This window comes from Argopecten irradians, unplaced genomic scaffold, assembly GCF_041381155.1.
Source record: "Argopecten irradians isolate NY unplaced genomic scaffold, Ai_NY scaffold_0022, whole genome shotgun sequence".
Lineage (NCBI taxonomy): Eukaryota > Metazoa > Mollusca > Bivalvia > Pectinida > Pectinidae > Argopecten > Argopecten irradians.
In genome coordinates this window covers 31,716-44,895 of record NW_027187489.1, presented here as the reverse complement: position 1 = coordinate 44,895, position 13,180 = coordinate 31,716, and the positions used below count along the sequence as shown (strand labels likewise).

The 13,180-nt window shown below is 35.5% G+C and overlaps 1 protein-coding gene and 1 long non-coding RNA gene across 3 annotated transcripts in view; both read left to right on the top strand.

Annotated features, from left to right (window-relative positions):
- Nucleotides 1–279, top strand: part of LOC138311432 (period circadian protein-like) — a 55,185-nt gene extending 54,906 nt beyond the window's left edge. For both annotated transcript variants that reach the window (XM_069252791.1, XM_069252790.1), the window contains one exon: nucleotides 107–279. The gene's annotated coding sequence lies outside the window, so the exon portion shown is untranslated. The remainder of the gene's footprint in view (nucleotides 1–106) is intronic.
- Nucleotides 280–2,657: 2,378 nt separating this feature from the next.
- On the top strand, nucleotides 2,658–4,824 carry LOC138311436 (uncharacterized). The gene is made up of 3 exons (XR_011206660.1): nucleotides 2,658–2,865; nucleotides 3,925–3,974; nucleotides 4,642–4,824. It is a non-coding gene; the product is annotated as an uncharacterized lncRNA (long non-coding RNA).
- Nucleotides 4,825–13,180: the final 8,356 nt, after the last annotated feature.

The window sequence follows — 13,180 nt, the reverse complement described above, 5'->3', positions numbered from 1 at the left end:
GTAATAGACTCTAGTAGGGACATGTATTTTTAATCAATGTTTGTTCGGTTGTTACATGTATATACAATTATATATTAATGTAAATCATGTAATTACTTTGTTGTAGATGCCATGAAGACTCATATTACGTTTATAAAGGCGACACGTGTCAGGATAAAGTGTTAGTTTTCTTCAGTGGAAGGAATACTGCTATAATAGGCTCGTGCGCAGGTGTTCTCATTGCAGTTATTCTACTACTTACAATATATCTCGTCGCTCGATGGAGAAAATAAACGGATTAAAAAAACGATCGGAGTAAGTATGCTTTTTCTACCACAGAACGTCGTGTTATCCCAACCTCACACCGTTGTATAAATGTGCTTGATTTTTGTTAAATATAATGATATTCCACTAGTGGAATAACACCTTCCGGTCTTTTGATTGGCCAAGGGTTTACACTTTGACCCGGACTTCTCATTGGCATGTCACAAATTCTTTACGTTATCAATTATTGAATGATGTCATATTAATGTATTTCTATCGCTACCTGCAGAGCAAACTGCTGCAAAAAACCGGATGTATAATGACGTTGGAATCCTTCATGTTTCCATATTCGTGGCATACACTCTTAACTACAAATTAAAAAAATGTCTTTTGTTTAGTGGTATTTTTGCCGTGTGAGGCCCCCCTGGGGTGATTTCAGTAAAATTTAAAACGCCTAGGCTAGGCTTTAACATACCTACAGTTTTTTTAGTGATTAGTTGGCGGGAAGTAGATGTCACTTTGACATGAACATATCCAAATATAGTTCGACAACGATTAGTTTATTTTTAATTTAAAAGTACCTATAGAAACCTAGACCAAAAATATGTTCGATAAGTAGGAATGATTGGAATACATGTTCATAATTAAACAGATATTTTATTAATACATTCTTTATGTGCAATTAGGAATGATGAGTGCCTATTTGATTATAATAATATCATTACATCTGATTTGCATATGTCGGCAAATAACGTTATCTTGTCTTAGCCTTCTTGTTAATGATTTAAATGTGCTCGCTCGTGTGAAATAAATTCCATATCCACCAAACAATATGAGGACGAAGGGAGATAAACATGTTAATCATCTATGCTTCATCATCACTATTGTGTAACCTTTGGCGATAATATTCGATAGTCATCGATATATCTAATATGTAACAAAAAGTTTTTGTTTAATACCTACTATATTATTTAACATCCTTCCATCTTACATTAAATAAACATTTAACTTCACCCCACTTAAAGTTAAATAAACCGATCATTAGATTATACTTTATATCTAACATTTATTATTTTATTTAAGAAGTGTGTTTTCTTGATTTATACGTTATCTTTTTGATTTGATAGCGAGAACCAATCGGATCCTAAGGAATTACAGAGAGATAACTCCAGGATCGAGAACGTTCCTATGGGTGGTGTAGGAAGGGCCAACCCGGCGTACCAGTCCGAGAGTAGTGACCGTTTCAAACCACTATGAACCGTATCCGGGAGACCGTTCAAACCACTATGAACCGTATCCAGGAGATCGACCCGTCAAGGAGAATGTGTACGAGGAGGAGCTCGCTTACAATGAGGGGAGGTACTACAGAGTACTTAACGACCCTGAAAGTGGGACAAAGGTCAGTAATACCTAACCCAACGACTACAAAAATAGGTTTAATTTAAGGTGAGTATTTTTACTCACAAAGGAAAACGTATAAACAGGACACTCAACACAAGAGAAAAGGAGGTAAAGGTTAGTGTAGCTAGTTAAAGTCTGTCCAAGACTAGATGATGAACCTTACATACTGGAGTTAACCAATGGTTCCAGAAAGTGGGATCTTTCAGTTTTGTCTACTCATAACTGATGACACCATTATGTACTACATGACCCTCAGCTGACCATGAAATATAGGTTAAAAGTCAATATCATTTTTTAATTAAGTGATCTCCAAAAGGAAGTTAAATCAACACATTAGCAGATAGAAACGGGAGGAAGGTTTTGTACAAAATCCCTAACCACCATTGAGCGCAGATCTAAAGGCAATTGGAATATTTAGAAATGTCATGAGTAACTTTAACAAAATCGTTTTTGTATGATTAAGGCTAAACACATCCACTGCAAAACTTTGAAGAAAAAAAATATACATGTGGTAGTTTGAATATAGTCATTTATACAGTTCTTAACATATACTCATCATATCGTCGCCTAGCTCTCTGCGAGCAGTGGTAAACATGCTTAGAAATTGGGGATGGAGTCGTTGGATTGTGTATCATACTTATGTCGGAGGCGGTTTTGAAGGAGTGTAAATACACTTTGGAGTCTGATCCAAATAAAAAATGTCCAGCACTGCATTTTCCATCTTTAACATAATGTTCAATTTTGAGTTACCATTGTTTTATAAAGTGTTACAAGTCTATACCAATCACTAACAGGCGTATGTGTACTCAGCCCGACAAACATAAATCGATGCCATACAAGAGGAACTATCACACGGCGTCCTAAGTTGATTGATGATCTGACACACACACAACCTCCATCCTATTATCTAGAAGACCAGAGAAGGAACAACTGTTCATGCACCACGACAATCCCTGATAAGAACCCAACGACCCTTCCACGACGCGAGATGTGCGCGTCGAGCGTGGCGATAGAGACCAACGATTCTTTCAGAACAAGGCTGATAGGCAACAACACCCCTACAAGGACATGGCCGATAGAGACCAACGACCGTTCCACGGCATGGCCGATAGGGACCAACGCCCCATTCACAACAATGTTGATAGGCAACAACGCCCCTTCCAGGACATGGCCGATAGGGACCACCAACCCTTCCACGACATGACCGATAGGGAAAACCCGGTAAATTATTATTAAGATCAGCCCCAGGGCCGTACATACCTTACAGCCCATTCATCTCTAATGTAATTTACCCTAGATTTAAATGATTGTTATCATCAATGGAAAACAAATTACTGTTGCAAATTGTCTTTCTATTGATACAATATGGGACAAAGAAGTGCACTTAATTCCAACCGTGTGGACAAAAGTAACTTGTCAAATTTTTGAGGAGATCTGCCCCTTTATCAAGACACACAAAACGAACACGATTACATAATATGATACAAGCAGTAATATGGGATAAAGGGAAGTTGACAAATGTTTAATAGCCCAATGGAGCGCATTTAACTCTTCGTGTGTTAAAGGGGCAAATCGCCTCGGAAAAAAAAAAAAAAAAATTGTCCACATGGTTGGAATTACTTCTTTGTTCCCATATTTACCATTTGAAAAAAACCGTATTCGACAGACTTAAGTTTGATGGATTCCCGTGTCATCTGGAAAATCCTGTTGATATTACTTCTTTGACCTTTATTATTGTATTGATAAAAGGTCAAAGAAGTAATATCAACAGGATTTTCCAGATGACACGGGATCCCATCAAACGTAAGTCTATGGGATACGAATTACTTCAAATGGTAAATATGGGAACAAAGAAGTGATTCCAACCGTGCGGACAAAATAAAGTGTCAAATTTCCGAGGCGATCTGCCCCTTTATCAAGACACACGACCCGAACAACGAATTAATACGATACGAACAGTAATATGGGACGATGAATGTAGACAAATATTTAGCAGCATAATGAAGCATCGATAATATACCAATTATATATTCACTGTGTCTTATTGCATATGTCTTTGTATTTGATACTTCGTATTTGATGCTAGTTTTAAGGCTAATGGGTATTTCTGTAACAGTTGGTGTAATCGTTCGTATTACTGTTGTATTTATGAGTAAAAAGACATGGCTTTATTTCAGTATGACATATATTTTGCGATAACCTTTTCTCTCTGATGCTCCATTGAAGGCTTATAGATATCTATTTAACAGTTGATGTAGTCGTATTTGTGGTTCATTACAGTACGCGATCAAGCGTCCCCAGATTATGAGAAGTATGGTGACCTCGGACGGGTAGGGTTTTATATTTTATAAACTTCTTTCTGTATCTTAAAATACCTTTGTCAGATTTAGCTTTTTGGTTCTTAAAATGATTATTTAGATGATTAATATATTAAGTAAACCATTAAATTGTCAATTTAATTTAATTTGCTCTTCATATTAATTTACATTACATTTATAATAATAGTATATGTTCTTCTTACACACAATTGAACATTTAATTACAACTTGTACATAAAAGTAGTAAAAAACGTAAGAATGGCTTTTTCTCAACCGTTCAAGCGTATGACTCTAATGACAGATCTAGATATAGTTCATATTTATTTTTTATTACCGATTGATGTAATACGGTTTACATTACATTTGGAAGACTTTAGAAGGGCGCCGTTTCATCATCTACTTATTATGTATGATATTTTTTGTGTGTTTTATTTCCATGGTACATCACATAAACGTTGTTTATGTTCTTATGAGAAACAATGAAGAAATAGAAACCATTTTGAATACCATCTGTTTAATGCTTTTGCGCAAGTATAGGTAATGTCAAACAAGATATCAAAAGACAACAGATTGGTTTTCAGCATTACATTAGTATGATTTATGTTAATACCTACATGTATCTGAAAACTGTTTGGGTATGGTGGAACTACCACCTTGATTGATTATTTTATGTTTGCAGATATCGATAAGCCAATGGACACCTCGACATACTATAGAATGCTATTGACTGAAGAGGATACCAGTACAACAATGAATTAGTAAACATTACATCATGGTGTAATTTTGAAAAAATAGGATTTGGGCAGATTTGCTTAATTCAAAGTTTTGCTTGCGTCTAAAATGTATTTAAAAATATAAAAACGTTGGGGCACAAAATACTTTTAGAAACATTATTTTTATTTTTCTTGTGCAAAATTATGCATGTTTAAATGCCATCTTTGATTAACTGCTTTAATTAGCATATTGATGTAGAAACCGTACTAATTACATGTACATTATAACACTGTATGTATTATGTTAACTAACATTTGTTTGCCGTGGTCAACATAGTGTATTTTTGTGTTAGTGGATGTAGATAGTATAATTTAACTAAATAGAAATAACGGTAATTGATTTATTTTGAAATGTAAGCCTTTTTAATTTATCTCATTGTTGATGGCTTAACTATGATAATATTGTGTCTGTGTGTTCGTAAGATGAAAAAATTATGTAATTCATGTAAATACAGATATTGGTAATTGACACAGTTTATATTATTGTTGATGCATAATTAGTTTAAGCAATTTTCAAAATATGAGATTAAGTAACGTATCTGTTTTTATTGAACAATACTTTGATTGTACACATATTTAGTCCTATAACTACGAATTCCATATATAAGTTACAAACCACCATATAGCATGGTTAGTGTGGGGAAGTAATCCTCGATACTACATGGGTTACTACCATCCCTGGTCTAAGTATAGAACAACTGAAATTTATTGTGTGCAACATCAGATGAGCAGGTAGTTTGGCCTTTTAATGTACAGCCGTGTGCAAAAAGTCTTAGTAATTTATATTTTTTCCCTATATATTCTATGTATTTTTACACTTTTTCTTAGATTTTTCCTGATCTCATCTAGGCGCGGATTTTAATCATATTTGGCATATAATCTTCTTTTATGCACTTTTTGAGAAAACCGTATTTCATAACCACGCAAAACTTTATCGTTGCCATTTTGGTAAGAAATAAAGAAGAAAATGACGTCAAAAGTTTAAGTGGTGCACAAAAAAAAATTATATTTTTGAAAATAAAATATCGAAAAATCATACAACTATTATGAGCTGAAAGTGTAGATAATTTTCTACAAGTATGCCAAAATTGGTTAAAATCTGCCAATAGATGAGATCAGGAAAAATCAAAGAAAAATGTAAAATTACATAGACTATATAGGGAAAAATAAAAATTACGAAAACAGTCGCTCTTTGTACTCATCAAAGCGAGTCTCTGCAGACCTGTGATGTATCAGTCTTATTTTCCCCGAACTGCTTTCAGTTTCTCTATGGGTGGATATAACGACAATGATAGTAACCCCAGAAATATCGACGGTGGTCCAGGGGGGTGGATAATCTGACAGTGATAGTAACCCATGGATTATCGAGGATGGCGCAGATGTGAATATTATGACAGTGATAGCAACCCGTTGAATATCAAGAGTGGTCCGGGATGGACATACATGTAATCACAGTGATATATGGATAATTTCGAAACCTTGTCAGTTTGACTTGTACGTTACTCTACGTGAGTTAAAGCTAACAAGCCACAGAAGTTACCCGATTACATGACCTCCCCCCACTCGTAAGTTAGTCGAGCGATGTTTATAGTATGAATTAAAGTCATTGTTACGCACACTTAACATAGATAAATTATCTTTTTAAAATGGTAAGGTTGTCATAAATAACTGGAAGGTACATATTTGTTCTTTCTTGATATATTCTTATAAAAATACGCATTTGGGCAATGCTATAATTTTGATATATCTAATTTAAAGTTGCGTTATAGTTTCATTTTGCAGATGTTTTTTTCATTGTAATATATGCACATTATATGATAATTCTATGATTGAGAATAATGTTTTTAAGTTCTAACTGAATGTTAATAAGCAGATACGTAATAAATAGTGTGATTTTAGTGCAAAACAATATAAAAAAATAAACATCTATCCGATGTTTTCATTTGGAAAACACTTTGGTTGCATGCATTAACATTCACTTAAAAATTATATAATGTTTTTTTCTAAAAAATAATCAAATTAGTAGATGATGCGCATGTTCTGTTTCAGTTGTAATGATTTATTCGTTGGATTAGGTTTTTTATTTTCTTGTTTAATGTTTAAAATAGCACGTACATATTTATTTTTATTTGACATTGGTAATTAATTTCCAGTTCTTTGTTATTATCTAATATCAATTTTCGTTAATGAAGCTTTTTGTACATATACACCAATGTATATAAATTGCAAGATTATATATTTGAGTCATTGGTTTATAAAATATATGGTTTTGCTAACAATTAAGAAACAGCTCTAATACGGTCGTAATTTAATTTGAATTTACAATAGAGAAACTCACTTGCACCGTCGTTCTATCAACTTCTGATTTCTAAAGAAATGGGAAAGTATATTAGCCTCATTTCTGTTGTGTCTTGAGTATTGTGTATTTTTCCAACATTTGCTCCATTGTAACTTTTTTAAAGGGACAATTTCAGGTCTAAGTTTATGATTTGCACATATATCGGAAACAAAACCAGTTCTAATGAAGTTATATTTAGGGACTTGGGATATGTCAGAAAAGTCCATTATTGATGAAATTGTGTAGTGAAATTTTCTGAACTCGGGCTCGCATCGTCCCGCCATTACACCATGGCAGTCCTATGTATGTTCGAACCCTGTCCCATTGTTCGTGAGTTAATTCAACTTTTGTCTATAACAATCCACATAGCTTCTTACAAAGTAATTATTTTAACATAATGTAGGTAAATTGTCTTTGCCTACAAAAATATTTTCACAAACGTCTCAGTGTTTTGTATTTCATTAGGTAGAACGTACGTGACATTTGCTCGGGTATTGGTACCGCGTATATATTAACTTTCTTTATCATGTTGCTATACCATGTAAAATTTTCAACGATATCAAATACAATACTTAAAAATGACTTGGAAATTGTCAATATCTATGTTATATATTTCATAAGGAATGTAGAACAATACATTTATGCCATTTTGTTTTGCTTCTTGGTTATGTAACAGAAATTAGGCTGACTGAATTGTCCCTTTAACAAAAGTAAATTCAAGACCATTCTTCCTAAATTGATTTTTTATTATATTGCATATGTTATTCAGAAAAAAAAATAGTCAATAAAAAATTATAATATGCTTATAATGCTGATATTTTTTTAATTAATTAAATACAGATGTTAATAACATGTAACATAGTAACACCAAAGCGATTTCACTATTTCCATCTACTATTTATTTTGTCAAATTAGGTGGAAACGTATATCAACGTTTTGTTAGTTCCCTACTGGTGAAACAATATGGGACTTTATTGATTGATTTTGTTGACATTTTCTACAACGGCAACGTCGATAGCCTAAAGAATTCGGCACGATACTCGCCCTGAATCCCTTTTTCGCTAAAGGTTTTCTTTGAAAGTATCGTAATAGACACATTACAACGATGGCATATGCGTAAACATGAAAACCAGTTATGGATTTGATTTGCGAAGGTCAAACATAAATGTGCCTGAAATCAGCAGGACATGTTTTATGGATTGAGAAATTTAAGACTTTTTGTTTTGATTGATTTGAATCTTTGTCGTAACGATGTCTTGGGTTAATCTAGGTTTTATCCAGAAAAGAACATATGTAGAGATTGGCAATGTTTAAAAAGAAAAATAAATACAATCTATCTCACTATGCCGAAAAAAAGCAAAAATGTCGTTGATGCTTCTAAATGTATTTTGAAGCTTCATTGTATTGAAGCATATAAAATCATACATCCTGCTCCCACCGAGTGCTTCTGACCAAATTAAATTGAATTCCATCCTGAATTTTACGGCTAGAAACTATACAAATTCGTGCTCTTATTAAGTCCTGAGAAGACTTGAGGAGAAAAAATTGATCCTGAAGGTCAAACGTTAATATCTAATCAGTTATTTATTTGACTTGATCTCGGTAATATGTGCCGTACTGGTTAAAGCCCCTATTAAAGTATTGATATCAAATAAAAGACACTTAAGTTTAAATGGATAATGTCTTTCTATCGGACGCAAACGGAGATAACAAAATCGTGGTCAGGAGGTTTGCATATTCTACTCTTTCAGTCTATGTTGTTTGATTGGTTTAGCGTGCATAACAGCAAGGGTCATGTAAGGACGTGTCAAGTTTAGATGGTCGAGTTACCACGGAGTACCCGGATAAAACCACCGTCATACGGCCAGTACTTGGCACCTCCTCCACATTCTAAATTGCGACCAGCGGTGAAGGGCTTCTGGTGTTGTAACATCTTAATAACTCGCGTCCATTGGTCCCATGTTTGAGTTGAGGGAGGGTGTACCATCACTGTGATATCAGGCAGTCATTGTATTACGATTTATGATTATTTTTATATAGAAAGGAGGTATAATATTAAACCGAAATAAAGATCAAACCACATATTAGGTAAATGGAGAAATGAAAATTACTATTGAATAAACTGAAGAGGCTAGGGAAGTAAAACAAATCGAAAAGGATTATAGTAAATGGCAGAAAGAGGAAAGTGTGTCTTGTGATTGTTTATCAATAAACGCAGCTGTTAAAGACACACCAATAAAGATGTTGGATTAAGACTTAATATTTGATTGTTGGGTAAATAAATATCAATGTGTTTTATGTCTTCGTCAATAGCAATGTCACAATGTCCTGGGTGAACTCTGGATTTGACCCATACGTCTAACGTATGGAGAGTAAAGGATAGGCGACACAATAGGTGTGGTTGCCATTAGTTATATATCGTATGAAGAGAAAAGAGCGAACACGAGAGACACTGGATAAGGCGCCATGATGTTTTTCCTATTCAATTCCTACTTTTAATGAAGGCCAAATCAACAATTAATGATATATGCAATGAAACGTGAGTAATATATCGAATAAGTTCATTCAAAAACCATTTTAATCGTTGATTGTTCTTATGATGAGATTTAACTAATTTTCATAATTATTCTTTCTCATTGGTAAATTTTGACCATTTTAATAATTGATTCTTCTTATTAAGTCAAATGAAACATTGATTGATCTTTCCCGTGGATACATTAAGATCATCTTAAATATCGATTATTCTTATGAACATATTTAGATCATTTTAACATTGATCTGTCTTATGAATACATTTATCTAAGATACTGAAGACATTGAATTTGATAAATTAATTTCGTTTGTTATCAGTATTACATATAATCAGTTAATCGCAATACAATGTATGACATTATAAAATTATATCATCCGAACATTTACATTTGTGTTGGTTATTTGCTGTTGCAGATTTTTGTAGTTGTTTTCTGTCTATGTGTTCCATGATAATAATGTTTGAACAGATAGTTGGAAGTAGCAGTAACGGTAAGTCGCTATATATATCTATTTTGTTGATACGTGTGAATATTTGGGTAAAAAATGATTTATTGAAAAAACGAGACAAGTAATTCTAAAGTCGTAATGTGTGTCCTATTTCATCAACTAAGTAACTATTACTTCGATATTTTCATGATTATTTCATCATTCATGTTAGATACGCAAATTGAGGTGATACTTTAAATGCATGACTAATGTGCAGAACTTTCATAGCGTACATTCCCACCATCGTGATACATACATACCTTTACCAATTGCGGTAAACAGCAAGGCCTGTAAATGGACAATGGATTTTGATACAAATGATATATTTGAAGATATATTTTAGGACAACCAACAGGCGACTGATTTACATTCTCATATCAACTTTTCTGTATTTAGATAAAGACCTGTCGTCATGTGACTGTGGTATATACAGGAGAAAGTTTACTGAGGAGGATATACAACTGACCCGAGCATACTCCACATCTACAGTACCGACACAGAGAGTAACTACATCTCACACCACCTACATCACACGGCCGACCACCGTCACTACATCTCGCACCACCTACATCACACGGCCGACCACCGTCACTCCTCAATACTTAGCCAAGGTTTCATCTAAGTTTCCGTCATCGTCAACAACAACGCCGAATCGTCGCACTTCTGTTGGTACAACTTCATCATTAATGCCATCAACGTCGTTACGATCGACGACCTCATCAACGACACCATCAACGAAATTTTGGACGCCATCCACATCGCCTTCGTCGTACACATTAGCAACATTTTCGTCGTCGCCATCATCGACATGGCGTTCTACAGTTGTGTATTCGATTATTTTCAAATATAGCACTGTGTCGTCGACTACAGACATGCGGACTAGAATTGTTTCGTCATCGACCAGTCGGCCGACTAGAGAATACACGTCTACGACAGACAAAATCAAATTGAGGACGACAACGATGATGAAATTTCATAGAAAAAGACAGAAGCGTATACAAACATCGAATGACAATAAGGAGATGTTAGCTAAATGTATGGATCATTGTCGGTCACGTGATAACCTCTTAGACCCAGCCATTGGTGGATACCGTGGAATACCAATTGGTAAGTACAATTAGTATAATCAGTACTTAGTTATGCTAGGTTTACACTATGTTCCCGGCGGCCACGGCAGTCCCGTTTCAAACCACCATGGACAAAACGTGGTGACCGCGGGACAACGTGAGACAACGCAGAAGGACGTGATAGACAAACGTGAGCGGTCGTGATTACCGTGGATGCCGCGCCAGATTTTTAAACTGTAAAAACATTTGCTAATGCTAGGTTTACACTATGTTCCCGGCGACCACGGTAGCCCCGTTTGCCCGAAACGTGGGGCGCCGTGGAATTTTGGCTATTTTTGTCTCTGTATTCAAGTTGAGCTAGGTCTTGTAAAGTTTTGCCACGGTCTTTTACGGATTACGTGGTAGACCGTGGATATAGGGGAAAGTGCTGTTTCCGGAGGTTAAAGGTACATTACGGTTTTAGCACGGTCTATCAAGGATACCACTACGTTCTCTCTAGGCCTGTTACGATCTGATGAGGTCTGCTACGTTTTACAAGTTTTGATCAAACTCAGATACGTTTTTCACGGTCCGCCAAGGCTTACTAGGGATTAAAGTCTGATGCTGGACTTTTTTAGGAGCAAATAAAACAATATTCATTGCCGAAAATGTCATTTCAAACACGTTTTAATTACAGAATGTGTTCAAAGAGAAGAAAATCTGAACTATATTTGGTATGAATATATAGTTATTATAGCCAAGTGTTTTCTACGCAAATATTTTTTTCTGTAATGGTTCTCACATAATCTGCCTTTTGTAACAATGAGCTTTTGTATAATTTGATGGTTTAAATGTGTTTGATAATGACAATTCCTATCTATTAGTACAAATAATTCCATGAAGTAGCAAATATGTACCAGGCCAGTCAATGCTACTCCATCATATATTGCTTGCAACGTAAGACCGTAATAAGACGTAACACGCCGTATCACGTCGGACGCTCAACCGCTACATGCCGTGATGTGCCTTGACAGAACGCATCAAAACGGTTATCATCCACCTTGGCTTGCCGTCAAAACCTTAACAAACATGGACAAAACGGCACAAAACGTGCATCCAATCTACATCAACCGTGATAAAACATGGAAGAAACGCAACAGAACGTCACAAAACTTGAAATCACCGTGAGATTTCGGGGAACTTGCTTGCTGCCCGTTCCACCACGGACCGTCTGAAAGTTTTGTTACGGCCTCGTACGCACTGTTACGTTTTGTTACGTCAATCCCGTTTTATTACGTCCTGTGGCGTTCACCATCTGTACCGTGACTGCCGTGGCAAATTTTTTGACAGTTTAAAAATCTGGCACGGCATCCACGGTAATCACGACCGCTCACGTTTGTTTATCACGTCCTTCTGCGTTGTCTCACGTTGTCTCGCGGTCACCACGTTTTGTCCACGGTGGCCTGAAACGGGGCTGCCGTGGCCGCCGGGAACATAGTGTAAACCTAGCATAAGGCAGTCATGGTACAGATGGTGAACGCCACAGGACGTAATAAAACGGCATTGACGTAACAAAACGTAACATTGCGTACGAGGCCGTAACAAAACTTCCAAACGGTCCGTGGTGGAACGGGCAGCAAGCACGTTCCCAGGAATCTCACGGCGATTTCAAGTTTTGTGACGTTCTGTTGCGTTTTATCCACGTTTCGCCAAGGTTGATGCAGATTGACTGCACGTTTTGTGCCTGTTTGTCAAGGTTTGTCAAGGCACATCACGGCTTGTAGCGGTTGAAAGCCCGACGTAATACGGCGTCCTATTACGGTCTTACGTTGCAAGTAATATATGATAGAGTATCATTGCCTTGGCTGGTGCATTTTGCTACCCTTTGAAATTATTTGTTTTAAGGATGTACACCTCTGAGAAGTCAAAATTTTCTTGTATTAAACTTTTCTTCTCGTATAGATTTCTGGAAAAAGGAGTTCATACCATAAAAGAAAATGAAAGAAAAAACATATGTCCGTGTGCTCGTTTTTTGAGCTTTTG